Source organism: Lutra lutra, chromosome 9 (genome assembly GCF_902655055.1).
Source record: "Lutra lutra chromosome 9, mLutLut1.2, whole genome shotgun sequence".
Lineage (NCBI taxonomy): Eukaryota > Metazoa > Chordata > Mammalia > Carnivora > Mustelidae > Lutra > Lutra lutra.
The window spans coordinates 49,954,697-49,978,461 of NC_062286.1; positions in this window are offsets into that span (position 1 = coordinate 49,954,697).

The following is a 23,765-nucleotide window of genomic DNA, read 5'->3' on the forward strand; positions in this document are numbered from 1 at the left end:
AATCACATGTGGAGAAAGACCTACAGATCCTACATATAATGACATTTGGAAGTGCCTCATTGCAAAAGTGCCATCCTTGCCCTGGTCGCCCTATGGCAGTTGGCCTCAACTTTATTAGATTCAACACCTTTTTTTTTTCTTTTAATAGCTTTATTGAGGTATAATTGACATATAGTAAGCAGCCCACATTAAGGTATACATTTAGAGAGTTTTGACATACGCATCCACTCATGAAACCATGACCATAATCAAGGTAATGAACATATCCATCCTCTCAAAAGTTAATCCCCCCTCCTGCCACTGCCTTTTTCACATCCAATCCCCAGTTATTGATCTTCTTTCTGTTGCTATAGGTTAGTTTGCATTTTTGAGAATGTTCTTAAAATGGAATCATATGTATATACTTTTTTTGCCCAGCTTCTCTCATGGAGCATAACTATTTTGAGACTTGGCCATGCTGTGGGTGCAAACACCTTCTTTTTTGTAAGTATTTTGAAATCTCCCCTTTACAAACAGAAGTGAAATTCAGTTAAAATAACCTACACTTAATTTTTAAAAAATCATTATAGTGCCCTTACAAAGGAGAAAGAGAAGAAAAGTAATTATGATACAATGAACTGTGTTTCACTGTGAAAGCATATGGGCAACATAATAGTGGATATTTTCATCTTTTTACAATGAATAAGCTTGGATTTAAGATAAGTTACACAATATTCAGCTGAATTTTGCTGAGACTTCTTTCATTATATATATTTTTAAAAGATTTTATTTATTTGTTTGAGAGAGAGAGAGCTCAAGCACGGAGGAGGGTCAGAGGCAGAGGGAGAAGCAGGATCCCCACTGAGCAGGGAGCCCCATGCAGGATTCCGATCCCAGGACCCTGGGACCACAACCCGAGCTAAAGGCAGATGCTTAACCGACTGAGCCACCCAGGCACCCTCTTTCATTATATTTTGTTACATTTTTTATATTTGTCATCTTAAAATAAGGTCTACATTGGTATATTTGAATCCCCATGAGTAAGACAATTACTTGCAGACTAATATCAGCATATTTGATTACAAGCAGGGCTGTTGTCAGTGATATGTCCTTCTAAATGGTAAAGAGCCCTTGGTTAAGTTTTAAACAAAACTAAGCCCAGTGTCCCCTTAATTTAGATGGTCTTGCATTCTTGGAAATGCAATTTTATAGAAATCTCAAGGTATGTTAAATCCATGTAAAAAAATTTATTTGTGTTTATATATCCTAGATCAAGTCATTAAGTGAAGCAGAACACAGGTAGGGTTGCCAGATGGAAAAAAAGCAATATTTGAGACATACTGATACAAAAAAATTTTTTTGTTTACCTGAAATTTCATTTCAACTGGGTGTTCATTTTATCCGCCAACCCTTCACACAATCTTTGGCAATCTTTATTGTATGGAAGTATCTGGCAAGCCAACCAGCCTGCCTGGCCCCACACACTAGACCCTGGTAGACCTTTAAAAGAAAACTTGATTCCTCTACACTTGCAATACTCCTGACACCAAATGTGTCAAATTTTCTAACTTTCCAGGTATATATCAACTGGGTATCCTACAATTCAATTTTGATACTTAACTACCCAAAGTTAACACATACCCCCGACAGGTTAAGGACTCAATCCCACAAGATTGTCCCCACTTCAGATACCAACCATAAGTCCCAGGTTGTCAACTCTACTTCTGACCAATCAGCTATAAATTAGGCTTCCCACAACCCCCTCCTCAGGTTTGATAATTTTCTATGTAGTTCAGAAAACTCGAAGAAACATTTGCTTACATTTACCTGTGTATTATAAGAGATGTGATAAAGAATACAGATCAACAATAAGATGAAGAGGTACGTAAGGTGAGGTCTAGAAGGTCCTGAGCACAGGAGCTTCTGTTTCAGTGGAGGTTGGGGTGCATGACCCACCCAACACCTCACTGTATACACCAACCCAGAAGTATTCAACATACTCTCGGTTGCGAGGCTTCATCATTCAGATATGACAGTTTTTTAACTCAATCTCTAGCCCCTCATTCCTTCACAGGGGAAAAGAAGTAGGGCTGAAAGTTCCAAGCTTCTAATCATGACTTGGCCTTTCTGATGGCCAGCTCCTATTCTGTCTAGGAACCCAACAAGAGGTACCTCATTAGAACAAAAAATGTTCCTATCACCAGGAAATAAATCAAGGGATTTAGGAACTCTGTGTAAGACACTCATAGCACTACTATTACTCAGGAAATTATAAGAGCTCTAGGAACTCTAGAGGGCAAAGACCAAATACATATATATTTCTTATACCACAGTCCCCCAATAACTGTGACTACTAAAACTCTTCACAACTTTCCAAAATGTTCCTAGGAGCTATCCCTAATGAGAACCACTGTCCTACAGTGAAGATCACCAGAAGAAAACCCTACCAATGCACTCAGAGACCCCCCCATCAGCATTTTAGTAATTGACTCAAACATTAATAAGCAGCTAAGAATCCACAGACATTGAAAAAGACCCCAAAAGTAAAAAACAAAGACCAGAACAAATACACAAGAAATTGAGACTTAGAGAAAAGATCAAGAAGAAAAGAACTTCAGGAACAAAAATTGTATTCAATGTTTGGAAGAGATAATAACAAGAAGAGGATTCTAATAGAATGGGCAGAGGAAGTAGGAAACCTATAAGAGCACCTGAAAATTAAATATGCAATAGCTAAAGTTGGGGGAAAGTCAATAGGAGGGATGGAATATAAATTCAAGGGAATCTCCCAGAAATCAGAACAAAATAATAATGAGAGAGAGAATGAGCTGGAAATTAGGATAGAATGATCAGGAATGCCAGACAATTAGATTAATTCAAGGAGTCCAATAAGAAATAATAAGCATTCTAGAAAGAAAAAAAAAGAATTCTAGAAAGAGAAAACAGAAAAATGAGAAAGGAATTTATCAAATAATTCAAGAAAAAATATTAGTAAACAAAAGACTTGAGTTTCTAGATTAAAAGAACCCATGAAATGTCAGCACTAAAAACACAACCCATATCAAGATAACATTTCAAAACACCAGGTAAAAAACAGAGGTTACTAAGGAGAAGGAAAAAAAGTTTACATCAAAATAATCAGCAATAAGAATGGTCACTTCTGGGGCGCCTGGGTGGCTCAGTGGGTTAAGCCGCTGCCTTCGGCTCAGGTCATGATCTCAGGGTCCTGGGATCGAGCCCCGCATCGGGCTCTCTGCTCAGCGGGGAGCCTGCTTCCTCCTCTCTCTCTACCTGCCTCTCTGCCTGTTTGTGATCTCTCTCTGTCAAATGAATAAATAAAATCTTTAAAAAAAAAAAAAGCTATAAAAAGAATGGTCACTTCTCAGCTATAATACAGGAAGCTAGAAAACATGAAGGAATTCTTTCAGAATTCTAAGGAAAAATATCATTTTGAGTCTACAATTCTATACCCAGATGAATTAACTACCAAGGGCGAGAATAAAGAAAAATTCAGGCTTGATAATCTCAAAGGACTTTTCTTCCATGCCTTTTTTCCCTCAGGAAGCTATTTAAGAATGTGATCCAAGAAAACAAGGGGGGTTAATGCACAAAAGAAAAAGAAAGAAAAAGACATGGGATTCAGGAAATGGGATCAAACACAGTTGAGAGTCAAAGGGGATTTCCAGGATGGAAAGTTCCAGAGCCACTGCTGCGCTGCCGGCCCAGAGAGTGACCAAGTCAGCTTAGAGCAGGACCTGGGAGGCAGAAAGGTTATCTGAAGCTACCTGGGAAGTTATCTGATACATTCAGCTACAATCATGTTAAGAAGCCATCCATTTGGAACCAAGACATTTAAGTGGGGGAAGGGGAGCAATTATTAACCCTAATAATACCAAAAAGTTTATAAGAAAGGAAGCATAATTACAATATAGTCCTTGGCTTTGCAATAAACAGTATTTACATAGACATGATAACCTAAATACTGAAAAGAGATTTAACCAAAAATAACACCATTGGCAGAGAGGTTGAAAGACAGCAAGATAACTCATTTAAATGATGAGAAAGCCAACAGGTAAGTTGAAAACTCACAACTCAAACAACAATATATGCATATCACATAGGAAAAAAAAAAAAACAGAGATAAATAGTAAAGGAAAAAAAACTAAAAAATAGTTTGAGTAAGATGGGGCGTGAGACAACTGTTTTGCCTCATGAGCCTTTGGCATTGCTTAACGTTTGAAGCTATGTGTGTTTGTCTCAGAGAAATGTGAAAAGTGATTTCTGGAAATTAATATGGCTGTGGTGGAAGCGGTCTGGAAATTTTCAAGGGCAGGAAGATCCACTGATTCGGACTGATGTAAGCTCCTCTCTGCCCTGTGATGAGGCAACGCACACCAGCCCCTTTGAAAAGGGAAACCACTTACTCCCCCCCCCCATTGTAACAGTGGGGGGTGTTGGGAAGGACCCTGCTGTGCACACCTGCCACAGCCCTAATCCCCCTCTTTCTCTCTGTTCAGTTTTGTCAAGTCACCAGGAGCAGGAAGCTGCTTTCTCTATTAACACAGAGCAACAAAGAGGGAATGAGTGGTTTTGATAATGAGAACTGATAACTGTCTCTCACAGAGAGAGCCTGGAATTCCCCAAAGCTTTAAATTACAACTTTAAGGGCACTGATCGGGGTTCCTGAAGTGGCAACTGGGGCATGGAGAAGCGGCAGAAGATGCCGGGTGTTTTTCTCAGACACAGACAAAGACCTGGAGTCAGATTAAACAAAGATTCCCAGCTAGCAAAGCAGATGGGTGGGAAAAGAACTAAGAGATGTGCCTGTCTCTTTAAATCTGGCTCTAAATTGCAGGTTGCCTCGTCTGTATGGTGAAGATTAGAATTTGTTTAATTGCTGTTTGGTTTTAATGGAGATTTTTATTTTGGGAGGAAAAAAACACAAATGGGTTGGGTGGGGTGCTATCGTTTGTGACTCAGTTAGCCATACTTGGGAAAAACCTGTCTGCTTGGATCACAAGCCCACGATTCACACAGGTGTGAGCTTTACCTGGGCTACAGCACCTAGGAAGAGAAGCACCTTGTGGCCTCCTCAGCCTGAACCCGGGACGTGATGAGAAACAGCATGTCCCTTCTTGAGGCTATATTCTCAACCGAGGCCATCGCAAGCCAGGTAGGATTATTTGTACATTAGTTCATCACAAATTCTGGTTGAGACATTGACATGAGTTGGCCCTACAGACCAGAGCGTCCTAGTCCCAGGCTGTGTGTCAGTAGCAATCCCATTTAGAAACTACGGCTGTTCAGTAAGCACAGTTGACGATCTGTAGAGTTTAAAGTAATTATTTCTAGGGGCCCCTGAGTGGCTCAGTGGGTTACTCCTCTGCCTTCAGCTCAGGTCATGATCTCAGGGTCTTGGGATCAAGCCCCGCATCAGGCTCCCTGCTCAAAGAAGAACCTGCTTCCCCCTCTCTCTCTGCCTGCCTCTCTGACTACTTGTGATCTCTCTGTCTCTGTCAAATAAATAATTATTTCTGAAGAGGTTTTTACCAGACTGGCTGGTTTTTCATGACATATTTTACTACCTAGACCCAAAATACCACCCTTCATGGATCTGACTTGACCAAAAAGGACAAAAAGGCGGACATAGGACACAAACACAATACGTTTACCCTCTTTAGAAAGAGCGCCCCTAAACTCAATCAACAGGATTCTCCACATCCTAGGACGGTGGGACCCACCGTCCCAAACCACAGAGCTCTCTGTTCCCCCAGACAATCTGGGGCAAAACCTCCCTTTGTGAGGGAGGAAGTTTGGAGTTCTCCCGGACTCGGGCTAGAGGGTCCTGCCCAGTTGTCAGGAAACAGTCACTCACACTCAGGGCGCTGTGGATGTTCCCTGGGGAGCTCGTGGTGGAGGAGGGTGTCAGCCACGAGGCTGTCCACCCCAGCAATGTGTGCAGCGGGACACAGAGTGGACATGTAGAAGGGAAGCTCCTGTCTCACTCCTTGTCTCCTGCCTTCCAGCTTCCGTTAGTAACAACAGGCTAGCAACACAACCTGCGGACACCACATACTATTCAATTACCGCCGATACCAGATGCCACTTATGGCATGGGACCGTGCATCAGGCACACGCCCTATTTCATTCAAACTCTGCAACAACTTCTCGAGAAGATGGGTACCATTTTCAAGAAGAGGAAACACGGACTTTAAAAGGTTAGGTAATATGCTAAAGACCACGAGAGAGCCAGTATTCAAATTATGCCACCTGAGCAAACTATTTCTTTTGTTTTTTTTTTTTTAAGATTTTATTTATGAGAGAGAGAGAGAGAGAGAGAGAGAAGCAGACTCCCTGCTGAGCAGGGAGCCTGATATGGAGTTTGATCCCAGGACGCTGGGATAGTGACTTGAGCTGAAGGCAGACACTAAACCGACTGAGCCACCCAGGTGACCTGATATTCTGTTTCCATTCATGCCAGTTGGGTTTCTGTCACTTACAACCAAAGGGGTTTTAGCACCCATGGGCAAAACATGAAACCACCAAGCCTCAAGCACTGAGTCTCAGAAGCTTCTGGAGCTGGAGGTTCACATGTTTCCAGTGCTTTATCTCTTGTTTCTGCTTCTCTACATGTATTGATTTCTTAACATTAAGTGATTGGTGGTTATGTTGCACAGGGTGATTACTCCTGAGATGACAAGTGATTTTTTTTTCATTTATTTCAATATTTTGTCTTTTTTTTTAAAGGTTTTATTTATTTACTTATTTGAGAGAGTGAGAATGAGAGAGAGAACATGAGAAGGGGAAGGTCATAGGGAGAAACAGGCTCCCTCCTGAGCAGGAAGCCCAATGCATGACTTGGCCTCAAGACTCCGGGATCATGACCTGAGCTGAAGGCAGTCACCTAACCAACTGAGCCACCCAGGTGCCCAATATTTTGCCTTTTTAGAACAGTTTTTCTGCAATTAACACTAGTTTCTTATGTAATTTTTAAGAGGTGTGAAGAAAACAAATAAAATCAAGACAAACTCCTGCGTGCTAATCGCTCACCATCACTTAGCTGCTTACGATTCCAGAAAATACAGCAGGCAGATTCCTAAGTGCCAGAAGGATGGGCCAAATGTGGCTGGATAATATGTTGAAATGTCCCTTTTTTTCTCTCTGTCTCATTTTCTTTCCCTTTTCCTTTCACCCCAATTTAAGGATTGCCCTGCTCCATCTCAGGCGAGGTATGCGGCAGGACAGGAAACAAAAATAGGGTACAACACCCTTTCTTTCTTCCACACTTTCCACACTTTAGTTCCCAAAATATAAGTACCAGAGAGAGGAGACAGCTTGTGGATGAGAGCAGAATATGGGGAATAAGCATGAACAGAAAAGGATTTCCTCAAGACTAGAAAAAGTCTCCCCAGGGAGCTGAGGAGAAAGCTGATAGTCTCCGAGCATTGGCACCAAGCTTTCTTTTTTTTTTTTTTTTTGGTTACATTAAATAATTACCTAGAAAAATTTTAAACATCTTTCTAATAATCATACACTGAAGAATGTAAAGCTGTACATGGAAAGCACAGACGTAAGACAATGTCTTCTCATCAACACCTAAACAGACACTCCCACCAAAAAATTTTAGGGAGTTTTGAAGTGAGGAAAAAGCCACTGAATCAAAAGTCTGGAATTATTTCCACTTTCAAGCCACTCCTTTAGCTTTATAGCTCACTAGAGACAGAGTTAAATTAAGCAAGATGTAAAGTCCTGTGAAGACGTTTTTGGGACTCTGCTTTCTTAAAACTTAGGGGACTTGTACATTCATGTTTTTTCTGCATAAACACCTCTGTCCTGGTTTGTGCTTCTCAGCTTCTGCATGTCTTCCACCAAAGATCCATGAATGGGAGGCTCCATGGGTGTTGGGCACAAAACCTTCCCTGTTTTTCTCCTTCCATGTTGGGATCACCCCAGGACCACAGGTAAGTCACCTCCTCCTACCAGTTAAATAACCAACTCTTCAAACCCAAAAAGGAGAACAGGGCTGGGAGTTGGGGGTTGGTAAAGAGCAGCAGCTTGCCACCTGACTCAGTTTTCTGTTTAACAGGGTTTTTTTTTTTTTCCTTTAAATAAATGTTTTATTTTGGAATAATTCTAGATTTAAAAAAAAAGTTACAAAGATAATCCAGAGAATTACCTCTCACCTAGTTTCTTCTAATGTTAGCATCTTCCCTTACCTGGTACATTTGTCCAAACTAAGAAACCCATATTAATATATTATGATTAACTTTATTCCAATTTCACCAGCTTTGCCATGAATGTCCTTTTTCTGTTCCAGGGTCCAATTCAGGATAACACATTTTGTGATTCACTGCTTTAAAATTTAATTTTTATTTTTATCAAGGTTATACATGTTCATGGTTTAAAATGTGAAATGATCATATATGTCTCCTAACAAAGAAAAGCAGCCTTCTGTCCAAACCCACCTCATTTCCATTCCCTTCTTCCAAGGACAAGCAATTTCAGCTTTCCCATTGCTTTCCCTCACTCACTGCAGCCCACCCCGCAGCCTCTGCACTGCCCCTTGAACATGACACACCTGCTCTCATTGTAAGGCCACGTCTTTACTTAAATGTCTTCTTCCCAAAGAAGTCTACCCTGACCACATTATTTAAAATTGCAATACTCGGGGCACCTGGGTGGCTCAGTCAGTTAAGTGTCTGCCTTCAGCTCAGGTCATGAACCCAGGGTCCTGGGATTGAGCCCCACATCCGGCTCCCTGCTCAGTAGGGAGTCTGCTTCTCCTTCTCCCTCTGCCTCTCTCCCTGCTTATGCTCTCTTTCTCTCGCATGCTCTCTCTCAAATAAATAAATAAAATCTTTTTAAAAGTTTTTTTAAGATTAAAAGGTGCAGAGGGAAAAGCAGGCTCCCTACTAAACAAGTAACCTGATATGGCACTCAATCCCAGGACCCTGGGATCATGACTTGAGCCAAAGGCAGACGCTTAACCTGTGAGCCTCCTAGGCATCCCTCAAATAAATAAATAAAATATTTTTAAAATTTTTTAATAAATAAAATTGTAATATTCACCTATGCACTCCCAACCACCCTTACTCTTTGTTCTTTCTTTTTCCCTGCAACACTATGTAATTTATTATATACATTGTTTACTATCTCTCTGCACTAGAAGGTAAGCTCTATGGAGGCAGCAACATTGTCAGCAAGTCCTAAACATTTAGAACAGTGCTTGGCACACAAAAGTCACTCAATCAATCTGTGTTGAATAATTGTATGTATGAATGAACACTAGAGAGAAGGAAGAAGACGGGAAGGTGTATATGCTTTCCTCTTCCAGATCTGCACCTTCACTGTAGTTCCCTGTTGACAGAGCTCACACAGAGCCAGCAAAGAAGAAAGGCAGTTTGCAGAGCAGCACACACACACACACACACACATTTATCATGCCCTAATCTTTAAAATACAGTTATAGCTCAATTTTTGTTTGAATCTATATCTATTGTTTATATTCTTATTAATCTATAATATTGTTCATAGCTGAGTCAAATAACGTGCCACAGTAACTCTTCCTTTCTGGTATAGCTTTCTGTTTTTCCTGGATTAGATTGTTGCCTTATTTTCTATGTCTCAATTTCATCCCCAAAATTCTCACATAGGACCATAAACCTCCTCTCAATACAGCTAAGCACATCGAGAGTCAATCAGCTCAGTTCTTTTCTTGGCTACGTCCTTCCTTGCTGCCCTCTGTCCTCCTACCTGTGTTTTCATCATTAGTCTCTTTATTCCTGTGGTTAAGTCTTCCCATAATCTGTCCCGGCCTTTCAGTACAATTTTCCCTTGGTCAGATGTATGAGATGATCCATCAGTTCTTCTACTTTCTTTCTTCCTGAAGCCCTATACCCTCTGCTCCAGTCTGGTTGCTGCTTCTTGAGGCCAGCTGCCTAGTTGTTCCCCATCACCCGGAGTGTCTTCTCTTTTGTGTAAATCCCTTGCTTCCTCAAGCCCAGTCTTCCTCTTTCTGGTTTAATTGTTTTAGAGGGTCATATCCTGTACCATCTTCCTTAGAAAGTATACATGGGAGATAAGCCTTTTGCCTGTCTGAATTAGCCTATTTTCAGACTCGATGGATGGTTTGTCTAGGGAAGGAAATCTAAGTCAAAAACTATTTTCTGTAGAATATTAAAGGTATTCTTCCATTGTCTTCTAATTTCCAACTTGCTCTTGAACAGTCTTATGCTATTTGGTCTCCCAGTCCCTTACATAAAAACTGTTTTCCTTTTTTGTACTCTTGTCTGGACCATAGGATCATCCTTATTTCTGTGATTTTCATTTGTTTGTTTGGGCCTCTGGTGATGGTGACTGTTTATTCACATGCGAAAGTGAGAGGACCCAAGGCTGACTGACAGCTCAGTGTGCATGGGCAGGGCTTGTTGGAAACCAGCCATTTGTTGATCAATCTTCTCTGTCAGTATTTCCTCTAAGACTGGTCGGTTTCTCCAGATAGAAGTGACCCAGTTTTTTGTTTCAGATATTTCTGATGACAGTGTACTAGGGGAAGGGAGCCTGCTCGGTATGTGGTCTCTCACCTAATTCCGCTCTTCAGTAGGCGCCCTGCTCTAAGTCCCAGCTCCAAAGCCTCCTCAGCTCAGCCTCTGCAGAGAACACATTTGCTTTCCCCCATGACTGAACACATTTGCTTTCCCCCATTTCCCTCCCTGGGGTAGGGAAAGTGTTGAGAAGTTTAAGGGTTTTATTCAGTCCTGTTTGGAGTCACACCCTGAACTGTGTGACCCTGAGCAAATCATGTAGGGACCTCAGTTTCCTCCTTGGAACCCTGAGGGCCTTTGAGACACATCTGCTCTCTAGGGTGCTCCCAGCTTTGGCATTTTGTGCCAAAATTCACCATTTACAAGGTGGAGCTCTCTGCCTAGTGACTAAGACAGACAGGAAGATACCAGAGGTCAAAGAGGGGGATGTAGCAGAGGGACGGAGTGGTAGGGAGACTGCACACAAAAGGTGGAACTTGAGAACTAGAGCTGGCTGGAGAAGGAAGGGCAAGCAGGGCCTCCTCAAGTGGTCCAACCTGAAGATATATATTGGGGTCCAATAAGTAGAACAGAGGGTTCTAGAGGATAATGACATTGGGTCAGACCATGGGGAATTTGAGGCTATTCTCTACGTTGGTGCATATCATGATGAAGATCATCTGGGGAGCTTTAAAAAATGTCAGACCTTATACATTAGAATGTCCGAGAAGAGAGACCAGGAACATGTAGTCCTTTAAACATGCCCCATGATTCCAACAAACTGGAAAGCATTGGGACCACTTCCTTAGACAATGAACCATGGATGGTTTATAATCAGAAATCATGATAAAAGTGGGAATTTTAGAAAGATGAATTTGACAGCAACACGCAAGGAGGACCAAGGTTGAGGGACAGGAGACCAGGATGCAAGTGAAGCAATTTCACTACTCCAGGCAGAGGGTCATGTGGGCCTACAGGACAGAAGTGGTGAAGAAGAGACAAAGAAGGGACCACCAGGCCAACCCATCTGTTATGGTTTGAATTGTGCCCCACCCCCAAATTTATATATTGAAGTCCTAACACCTGATGTCTCAAAATGTGACCTTATTTGGAAATAGGGTCATTGCAGAGATAATTAGTTATGTTAGGATGAGATTATTAAGGTAGGTCCTGATCTAATATGACCAGTGTCCTTATAAAAAGAGGAAATGTGGGCTCTGGCATGGACACACATAAGGAAGAAAAAGACAGCCGCCTACAATCCAAGGAGAGAGGCCAGGAATAGACCCTTCCCTCACAGTCCTCAAAAGAAACCAACCCTGCCGACACCTTGATCTTGGACTTCTAGCCTCTAGAACTGTGAAACAATAAATTTCTGTTATTAAAGCCACCCAAGTGTGGTACTTTGTTATGGCAGTCCTAACAAATTAATACACCATGTTTTTAGAAACACTTTCCTGGTTTGGAGTTACCTTTTTTTCACTTCTTCATGATGAATGGATCCCCAAAGCCACCCTCCTGAGAGGGCTGGAAGCAGTGGTTGCAGAGTAAGGCAGTGGATCTAACATTACACGATGCTCTCTGAGGAGGGAGTGTGAGTTGCTTTTCTAGGTCATTGCTCAGTTTGTTCCCAGAACCCACCTGAGAAATCAAAGGACCAAATCTTTTAACTGGAAATCACTGGACAGAAATGCCCATTCTCCTCATGTGATAAGTAATCAATGCCAAGAATCTCAGACTGTGAGTAAAACCACAGAGAACAAGGGAGACTCATCTCTGTGGAACCATGAATATCCCACTAGTGGCTCATCCAGAGAGAACAGAGCTGCAGGAGGTGGAGAAACCTCCAAACAAGGTAAACCCTGGCTCTGTCATTTTATGACCTGGCCTTTGCCAAAACAACTATCCCCGTTGGCTAAACAAAGAATATCCAAGAACTCTACATATCAAGGTTGAAGGCGTGATGATTGATGTAACCCCGTGGGACCAGGGACAAACAAGTCTACCACAGAGCTCTTGGCCTCCAGCCATTCAGTGCTGCCTTTGCTAACATCCTTGGCCCCCTTGGCCCTTTTACCTGCCAATGCTCCCAACACCAACCCTCACACCAGATCACCCGCCATCTGCTCACTCCAGGACTGCCAAGTTTTGCTGGAGAAAGTATCACAACTGTACCACAGGGCCTGCTAAGCGTTTCCACTCCCCAACTTCATCTGGGCCCTCCCTGCTCCCATGGTTATCCATCTGGAATTGGCTTACTGTTGTTTCTCTCCAGACCACGCAAAAATTTTCTAGGATCGACAAGTCTTCCGTTTCATCCCCATGTCTCTCGCTTTCATCTGAGAATGCCATTTTCATTTTCCTGTTAGGCAAAAAGTCTGCCTCAACTGTTTCTCTTTGCCTGGGAATTTCTCTCTGGCTACAACCATCCTCTCCTGGATTCCTCCTTATTCAGAGAAAGAGGTGAGGTTTTTATTTCCTTGTCCATTTAAACCTCTCTGTTCTGGCTCCTACCCCTCATTAAACATCAATTAATTAATTTATTTAAAAGACTTACTATAGAAAATTTTAAATACATACAAGAGATTTTACTTTTATATCTTCAAAGTCCACTGGCTTTCCTGCCAGAAAGCTCAGGTCTCCTCCAGTCTTTTCTTTTTTTCTTTAAGTAGGTTCCATGCCCAATGTAAAGCCCAGATCAGGGCTTGAACTCAAAACCCCAAGACCAAGACCTGAGCTGAAATCAAGAGTTGGACACTCAACTGACTGAGCCACCCAGGCACCCCTCTCCTCCTCCAGAATATTTAAAAGCTATTGTAATCTTGCTACTCCCTTGAGCTACTTCCTAACTTCACATTTTTTAATGGCCAGATGTTGTAACATGTTCTTTCCTATCTCCCTTTATTTCTTAATTCCCTAGAAGCTAGCTTCAATCTCTGTAATTCTACTGAAATTCCTCTTTCAAATTTTTGGCTGTTCCTTTGAAGTAAATTCAGACTTACAGAAAAGTTACAAATATTGTGAAAAGAGTCCCATTTGCCCTTTACTTAGCCACCCCAAATAGTAACATCCTATAGAACCATAGTACATTTATCAAAAGCAAAAAATTAATGTTTCTACAGACTTTATTAGAATTTCACCATTGTTCTATCAATGCCTAATTTCTTTCTTTCTTTCTTTTTTTAAGATTTAGTTATTTGTTTGAGAGAGAAAGCATGAGCACAGGGAGGAGCGGGGGAGAGGGACAAGCAGACTCCACGATGAGCATGGAGCCTGACGCCACGACATGAGCTGAAACCAAGAGTCAAATGTCTAACTGACTGAGCCCCATCAACGACTAATTTCTGAATCCATTCTTTTAAGAAAGATTTTTACTAAAGCTATCTTAAAGAACTTTTTTTTAAAACTTCTTAAGTTCTAAATATAAAAATAAGGAGTGATGAGTAGAAAACTTGGAAAATATGAAAAGATAGAAAGAAGAAAATAAAAGCCACCCAGACACAAAATTATTTATCTATCTAAAAGAGACATAAGAACACGTTAAATGACACCACCATGGGACACCATCAGCAAAATCCACACAGTGGATTTCTTCAGGAAAAAAAAAATCAAGGAACAATAGAAGAGATGAGGGGGGAACCTGCAGTTTAAACAAGATTCATGAGCTAGAGTAAAGAATCACAACATGAGGGCTTTGGATCCCAATTTAAATAAACTTTTAAAATATTATAAGACAATTGAGAAACTGTGAACTCTGAATATTTGGTAACCTATGAAATTATTGGTAGTTTCTAAGTGTGACATAGGTACTATGTTTATATTCAAAGAACATTTATTTTAGACTTAGCTACTGGAATATTTAAAGATGATATGGAGAGGGAGAAGCATGTGAGGTATGTGGTGAAACAGACTAGTCTTGTACCAGTAACTGGTAAAGCTGAGGGATGGGTGAATTAGGTGCATCAAACTATTTTCTCTATTTTTATGGATGTTTGGAAATTTTCCATCATGAAAAGCTTTTTTTAACTTTTTTAGAAAGATTTATGTATTTTTTAAAAGATTTTATTTATTTGACATACAGAGATCACAAGTAGGCAGAGAGGCAGGCAGAGAGAGAGGGGGAAGCAGGCTCCCCGCTGAGCAGAGAGCCCCATGTGTGGCTCGATCCCAGGACCCCGGGATCATGACCTGAGCTGAAGGCAGAGGCTTTAACCCACTGAGCCACCCAGGTGCCCCTATGTATTTTTTTTAGGGAGAGAGTATGAGCAGGAGGAGAGACAGAAGGAGAGAGAATCTCAAGCAGACTCCCCACTGAGCATGGAGCCCAACATGGGGCTTAATCCCATGACCCCTGAGATCATGACCTGAGCTAAACCCAAGAGTCAGATACTTAACCAACTGAGCCATGCAGGGGCCTGAAAATGCCTTTAAAAAAAAAAAAAAAAAAAAAAAGGACTCATCTATGCAACAACCAAAAAGTCATTAAAAATAAATTTATATTTTTGTCTCAAATTTTCCAATAAACCACATAAGGAATCACATTCTTTGAAACATGGCAGACATCAGCAGACCTTTATATCTTCTATAGCTCTCACCAACGAAAGCCACGTCCTCCCTCCTACTGACAAGCTCTCTGCCCTGCCTTGGCTCTTCTGCCTTCTTCATCACCTGTCACTCTTGCTTCCTCCTGCCCTATTCCTCATCTTCCCTGATCCTTCATGCACATTGCTCCAAGCCCTTTCTATTAGCAAGCAACGAAGGCTTTTGAAGTTCTCAGTGCCGCCTTTAACTCTGCTCAGCTCAACAAAAGCAGGAGCGCCTGGCAGGAAACACAGGAAAACACCCCAGTATATGTTAACATTCTGTTCATTGCCAAATCTTTACATACTCTTAGAAAGCCTGGTTTTAATGTCTGTAGAATATTGCCCCATTTACACATGCCATAATATGTGTATCTCATCCTCTAGCATTAGATCTATTGCTCCCGCCCCCAGTTGCCAAAGCAATTCAGTCCTCTTCCTCTGTGACTTTCCATAGTACTTGATGCTTCTGACCATTCTTCTGCCTTGAAATGTCCCTGCATTGGCTTTTGTGATGTCCTCTCAGTCTCCCTCCTCACGGACCACTCTCTCTTTTGCCTTCTGGGACTTGTCTTTCTCTGGTTCTTCCCCAAAATCCTATCTAGGACCCCCTGGGCTCTCTCTCCTCTTCTCTTTCCTCTGTCCCCCTGGTTGGATTCTCTCTCTCCTGGCTTCACTGTGAAGGATTCCCAAATCCATACCCTCAGCTCTAACCTCACCAGACCAGCATCTCCCCCACCTATTACACGCAACCACCAAAATATAGTCCACTGTAGTTCCACCAACGCTACTGACCACACAAAGGGAGCCATCTTGAACCAGCTCTGCCTGCCTCCTGGCACCCGGCCATGTTGCTGCTATTTCCTTGGGGCTCAGCTTGATGCCTTGGAGTCACTGTCCACTCTTTCCTTCACCCTCCATTTCACCAGGTCACCAAGCCCTGAAGAGTCTACTTCTAAAATGTCTCCACAACAATTGCTAATATTCCATTTGAACTGCTCAGTTCAGTCTTTGAGTTTTCATCCCCTGCTTGCTTTCACTTCCTCCTTGTTCTTTCCTTCTCTGTTTGTTCCCTCCAATCCATCTTACCTCCAACCCCCATATTAATCTTCCTAAAGGATGACTTTCATTGGGTGGCTTCCCTGTTCAATAATCATCAGCAGCCCTCCATTACTTACCAAACTGAGTTCTAACATTCAAGGCACAATTTAAAGTCATCTGCCAAACAACCTTCCCAATCTTCTCACTTCCATACTACGCATGAGATGAAATTGTGTGAATCCGGAGTCAGACCCCAACTTGGTAGTGCTAAGACCTTGGGTAAATTACCTGAGCCTCTGCTTCCCCATCCACAAAATGGGAGTATCAACAGCACATACCTCATGTGTTATTGGGAGGATGGGATAAAGTACATAAAGCATGATACCATACATACAGTAGGCTCTTAATTAATGTCAGATATTATTACTTTTATTACATTACTGCGATTAAAACAAGTTGCTTGGTTTCCCAAGTTTTAGTACTTATTTCACATCCCTGTACTTTTGCTTATACCATTCCCTCTGCCTCCATCTTCATCTTCTGAAATCTTTCCTATACCCAGAGGCCCTGCTCAGACGCCATTTCCCTGAAGTTTCCTCGACAACCAGCCACCGAGCTCTCTCGTTGCCCCTCTGAACTTTAAGGCTCTTTGCATCCAACACTCTGAGGCATTTACACTGTGAGCCATGTGATGAGCTGTGTGGTGAGCTGTGTGAATGCATTATCTCCCTACAAATTAGAGTGGGACTTTGTCTACTTCATATTTAATATACATGACACAGCCCAGCACGGCGTCTTGGCACAGAACTGAAACTCAGGAAACGTTCATCAAAAGATGAAGAGGCAGAACTTTCCTGTTTCTCAACAATAAACTTTCATCTCGATACCTGTCTATTAAACAAAAATTTATTAAGCATCATATTAATCTTATTAATACATCTTATTAAACCTAGGATTAATGAATATGGTCCTTGCCCTCTTGATACGCACAGCCTACCTAGTTCAGATTATACTTTCAGAAAGAAAACTGAGAACAAGTCAGGGCAATATTTAACAATGTGTTTAATCAACTATAATCAAATTTCATAATGTATAATCTAGACAGTTTCCTGGGTGGTCAAGCTGGGGCAGAGTCTGGAGAATTTAGGTGAGGAGGGGAAGGGAAGAGGCAGAAATCGTCACTGGAAGGTTGAGCTCACTGAAAGGCAGATGAATTTAGCTAGGGAATGTAGAGGGAGGAGTAATTTTACAGGAGAATAATTACACCCGCTTTCACAGCAGAGAGGGGGGGAAGGGCACCTATAAACGAAAAGGAGTGTGCCACCTACTAAGTTAATGATTCTTTGTGCTGGAGTACCAGGAGATAACAATGGATGCCAGCTACGATGTTCACATATGCCAATTACCATAATTACAAACACCGAGGATTATTAACATTTACCTGTCAGAAGTCCATGGGAGGAAGGGGTGTCTCCCACACCTGTAGCTGAATAAAAGCAACTGCAATTCCTAGAGAATCAGCTTTGATTAAAGATATTCTGAGTTTCATGCTTTCTCTATTTTGAGATTCTAAATTGCCCTTCAGATTAATATGGTCACACCTCCATGCTTCACCTAAGAGGAGGTCTGCCAAAAAGCTAGACTTCCCTTTCAGCCACATATGCTTGGCCTTGCCTAAGTTATGAGATGTCATTTAAGGAATTGTAGAAAGAACCTCCTGCCCCCAGGGATCTCCCCATCGTGCCTGAAGGAATGCCATGATTTGTGACACGGTCCTGTCCAGTTCTCTCCTCACAAAGGTAAGTACTGCTGTCGAAGGCCACAATCAGTCTGGAACCTTTTGGTTTGCCTGTGAGGAGTTATTTATTTGAGGGAAGGAGAAAAAGCATAGAGAGAGGTGGTGACCAGGTCCTGTACAGCGGAAGTGGGACAAAATAAGCACCACCCTGTCTGGTCTAAAGGGAAAAGCCTCCTGTCCCCAGACTGCACAGACAGACCCAGTTCCACTGGCCGGTGCCAGGTCCCCGCACAAAGCGAGAAGCCAGCACCTGGGAGCCCACAGCTGCTCAGCCCGTGGCCATGCGCAGAGACAGGCTTTGCCTGTGCCCTGGAGGGACAGCACGCGGGAGGACGGCAGATCGCTGGCGCATCCTCTATGGCAGCAGATGGAGTGATAAAAGGTCCTGTGAAGGGTTAAGGTCCAGCCCTAGTGCCGCAGTATGGCCGCCAACGGACTGACAATCTCGGGGGGTGGGGGTGGGGGCGGGTAGGGATACTGCTCCGGCTCCTGCGCCACCGGGTCCCCGCAAAGCCTCTGGCGATCCCGGTCAGAGGGTACTACCCCTGCCCTCCTCGCCTGTCCGGCACAGCAGCTCCCCTGGGCCCGCGAGGCCTGAGCATGGGGAGTTTCAAGTTCAGCTAGACTGCAGGGGTTGAAAGGAATGATGTGTTTTATCCGAAGTCGGAGTTCATGGGATCCTGTTTCTGTATCTAACCCCATTCTCTTCTGTCTCTAAGTGACTCTCTCTGGGCCTCGCAGCGATGGCCCTCGTGCTGCCACCTGCAGGTGAAAGGGGGGATTGAGCGAACTGTAACTGGCAGGCAGGAGTCTGAAGGAGTCCAGGACCTGGCAGAGACCTGATCCAGCCTCCACACATCGTCCAGAGGTTGCCCTTTGGTTTGTTTTTTCCATTTCGCAGATTTGGGAGGAGACTGATGATACATATCTGCACAAATGTAATTCAGCGTAGATGTCTATAGGATTGCTGTGCATTTTAAAGGAGACCATGCACTTGAGCCCCGCAGTATAGCACGCTGGGAAAGAGGACCCGGAGGTGCGTTCAGGCTTTGCCACTTGCCAGGTCAGGGGATATGGGATGAGTTACTTCACTTCTCTGTGCTTTGGGTTTCTTATCTACAAAATGATAGTGAAGAGTATCTATTGCATCGGTTATTTATGAGAATTAAATGAAATACGTCTACTACACTTTGACACAGTAAGTGCTCAAATGTTAGTCTTTTACAGTTGAACTCATTTTTGTTATCTTCAGCATTCTGTTCCCTGGAAAATTCGGGTTTTTAGATTCCCAGATAAACAATGCCATCTGTTCGCTCATCATTTTGCAGTTGTCTTGAGTATACTTGTATATAATCCTTCCATCGCCCTGGAAGTTAGATGTCCTCATCCCATTTTGCAGATGAAGAAATTAAGGCTCAGAGAAATTTAGTGATTTGCTCGATGTCACGCAGCACATGGAACCAGGACGCACCCAGCTTTCCTCTCCCCAAGACCAGGGTTCTTTTTACTATATTACAGTTGTCATAATTCCTCTAAATGGGAAGAGTATGCATTTGATTTTACAACCCTTTGCCAATATCTATGCTATGCAGGAAATTTTTCAAGTTACAGCAACTTCCTAAAAACCAGGCCTCAGCTTTCAGGTAAACTAAAAGAAATACAGTCAAGGCCTTTTCTTGGTAATAAACCTTTTCTCTGTGACTTATCAGTGAACTGGTCTGTTAGGTGCTGCTTTGGGAAGGGAAGGTGGAGGGGTGCAGCAGCTTGGGCCTTTGGGGGAGCAGTGTCTTCACCGCAATGTGTTAAGCGCCGCCCCCTCCTTTGAACTCCTGGGCAGTCATGAAATGATTTATTCCCTCCTCTTTCTTCCCTGACAGACTGTGAGCTCTGTCAAGTGTAAGATGGGGCTAACCTGTCAGTTCCCTACTTGTAGAAAAGTAATGCAGAGGAGAAGCTTTTCACTGAAGAGAGTCAGGAAATGATGACATCTTCTTAGACACTTGATGACAGATTCATCTCAATCTATAGAGAAAGAGATTAGGGATATTTTTGATCATTTTTGGCCAAACAGCTTTGATGATCTTCCTCTCCTGACTAGTAGCAACAACAACAATAATTAATATTCATCCAGTGACAACCATGAGCAGACGTGATGCACATGAGTTCATTTGAGTAACCCTGTGTGCTAGGTACTCTCGTTATCCTCATTTTACCAATAAAGAAGCAGACTGAAGGAGAGCTTGGGCTTCCCAGCACAATACAACTAGTAAGTAAAGTAACAGAACTGGGACTTGAACCCAGGTGTGTCTGATACTGAGAAGGCTTTAACATCTGCCCAGCCTGCCTCCCAGAACCGGCAGGATAGCTACTGAGGGTCTCGCTCAGAAACCTGCCTGATGGGAACGATGGATGGGGTGAGTGTGTGCATGCTTTCTACCCTAACCACCTTGATTCCTTTCCTTTGATTTATTTTCCACCTCAAGCAGCGGGACTTTATATCAGAGTCATCTTCTTTGGCTCCTTCCCTGCCTGAGCCTGGCATCCCTGATCCTGACTCAGACCCAGAGTGCTCTCTCCCCTAATTCCTGGCACCAGGGCAAGGGAGAATATCCAGTGTCAGAGATCAGCAAAGCCCTCCATGTGACAGACGGGCACTTGCCTTCCCAGCTCCGTACCCATGCCTCCAGCGAGTGGTTCCAATGACGGTCAGCCAGGCTGAGACCTCATCTCTCCCTCAACAAGTCCCAGATGCCCAGTTCATGCAGAGCAGGTGCTCCTCTCATGCTCCTGGCCCCAAAAGGCCAAACATTTCCACTTGGTTCACGCAGTCCTGAAGCCTCCCCATTCTCTTCCCTTGTCCCTGTTTGTCCTGACCCATCAAGCCTTTGGGACTGCATCGTTTTATCACTGATGGCAAAGCCAATTTGTTTTCTGGAATTAAATTTCCAAATACTCAACACTCCAGCAATTTCAGCAATAACTGTGCAGATGATCCCAGACCATTCATGACTTTTGTTCCCAAGATTTTTTTTTTTTTAAGTTTCAAAGGTGGTTAGGAATTCCAAACTCATTTTCCTGTCATGTCTGGTTCTAAATAATCACTAGGTATTGTGGTGGACCCTAGAAACCATCGCTTACACACCTGCACTTGCAGTCAAGGCTGAGTATCTCTGTGCCAAGGAGGAAAGGGGACTACAAGTAGAGAAGGACAGAGAGGAGGTAGAGATTTAGGAAAGAGGTTCTAAGTAACCTCCAAGGCCACAGAACAAGAGCTCCTCATCTCCCAGGTGCAGAGGAAGCACCAAAGAAGCTTGTTAAAATGCAGATTCCGAGTTCTGATTCCTTGGGTCTGAAGGACCTGGGTCTGAAGGCCCAGGACTTTCAAGGTCTGCAGAATCTCTTCCAATGCAGGACGTCTGCGGATAACACTCTGAAGAAGACCACCTGAGAGACCAGGAACACCCATGAGTGGGAGGCAAAGCCCACCAGGGAGGAGCCCAAGGAAGAGAAGAGAGAGGAGGGTTCCCCAAGGCAAGCGTTCAGAAGGGAGGACAAACAAGGAGGAGGGGATGGATGAGAAAGAGGTTCAAAGACACCCCCCCCCCAGCATTCCACATCCTGGAGGATCCTAAATGTTAAGCTCTTTATACAACTCAGAAATCTCACATTACCAGGGACCAGTCAGGCAACGTCTCAAATATGAGCAGTATGGGAAATGCTAAAGCTGTTTGTCCCCTTTTAATTCTTCTTCTTAGAATTATTTTTACTCTCTTAACCAAAATCTATCTCCCTTTATTTTTCTATCTTATTCCCAGAGAAAAAGAAAACTAATTAATATATGACTGATTTATATCCCTCATCTTCCTAGAGATTTTTTTTAACTTATATTCAATCCAGAATCTAATCCAGGATCATGAATTGCATTGATTTTTTTCAAAGATGTATTTTAAAATATAACTGGAGTGAATCCCTAGTTGGTCAAATGCCAGAGAAGAGAGAGAGGGAGATGGCAGCCTGGCCTGGGGTTCTGCCCCCATCGTCCATCCCTATCCCTAATTGTTCAGGTTTTTCCTCAGCCTCGCCCTCTGCCCTCTGCTCCTCTCCTTTTCTTCCTCTCTGATACTTCCAGTGTCCTGGAGGACTCCAGGTGGCCAAGAAGATGGAGCGGCCCCCCAGGTACCCTGCCTGGCCACTGCCTCTGGGAGCCTCTTCCTGGTCCTACGGACAGGCTGTCCTCGTCCTCACCAGGCTTTTCAATGAGCATGAAGCGGAAGCACTCAGCGGTGCTCAATAGGGCACAAAGACTAATCAAAAAGAAGAGATTTCAAATAAGTAGACAAACCCAGGAGTGAAAATCAATGAGATAAAAGCTCTCCTGCCGGAAAATAAATGAGGTGCAAAGGGATCAACCAGGAAACACGAGTCAGCAAACCCCTTCCCGACAATCCCAGTCCAGGTGTGCTGGTGCTGGGAGCCTCTCCGAGGCAACTCCAGGACTCCTCATCCGTTCCCACCTGCCCCTCCTTGAAAGCGCACCCACATGCTTCGGCCTTCTAGAGAAGCCTAAGCCCCACTTGCTGATCCTGGAATCTGACCTTGAGTCCAATCAGATCTCGCTCCCTGGCTATGGTGGCCAGGGGCCTCATCTCTGCATCTCCACGGCCTTCTGTCGTGCAATTCTGATGCTGCTGGTCAGGGACTGCCTGGGCTAGAAGTCTTTGGGTATGTGGGTGCTCAGCTCCTCCCAGACTGCACACTCCTGTGCTGTCACCAAAAAAGTTTAAATCTATTAGAATAATGATATATGCTTTGGAGTCAGATCTGGCTTGAAATTCCCAGGGATGTATGACCTTGAGCCAGTTCCTAATCTTCTGTGAGTCTCAGTATCCTTATCTATAAACTGGGACCATAAGATCTCATGCAATTATGGTGAAAGTTAAATGGATTAAGTTATGCAAAGAACTCAATCCAGTGTCTGGCACATTAGAAACTTTCAACAAATATATGTTCTCTTCCCCTTCTTCATTTTTGAATCTCCAAAGGCTAAAATATGTTGCTGGCAATTTTATGCAAATTATAATGGCTTATAATTACATGACTAATTCACAGTCATCATAGGACAATCAGAAAATATGGAGAAGTAAAAAGAAGATGGAAAATCTTATGTAAATTTCAAATCCAAAGATACTAGAGCATAAATTGGTATACATCTTTCAAAGCTTTAAAAATACATAAATATTCATTATAACACACTGTACACAGTGCTTTCTTTTTTTTAAAAGATTTTATTTATTTATTTCGAGAGAGAGAGAGCACACGTGCATGCAAGTGGGGTAGAGGGAGGAGAGGCAGAGGGAGAGGAAGGGGCCATTCTTACACTCTTCATCTACACAACAACAGCACGTTCTGTGATAATTATTTAGCTGCCAGTAAAGATAATTTTTCGACTTGTTATTTCATTTTAAAATGACTAAGAACCTTTTCAAAAAAGGGGTAGGAAGGAGTCTCCAGCAGATTCTGAGCTGAGCATGGAGCCAGATGTAGAGCTCCATCTCCCAACCCGCCGAGATCATGACCCAAACCCAAACCCAAACCAAGAGCCAGACGTTCAACTCACCAAGCCACCCAGTTGCCCCTACACAGAGATTTATAATCTGGTTTGCTATATGAAAATATATAACAAATATCTTTCGCTGTCCACAGAGTGATTTATGTAACATTAGCCATTATGGCTGCAGAGTGATCTCATAAGGGGATGTGTCTCCACTTACTCAGCCAATCCCCTACTATTGAGCATGTAGGTCATTGGCAATTGTTTCACTGATTCTAAGCAATTGTTCTAAT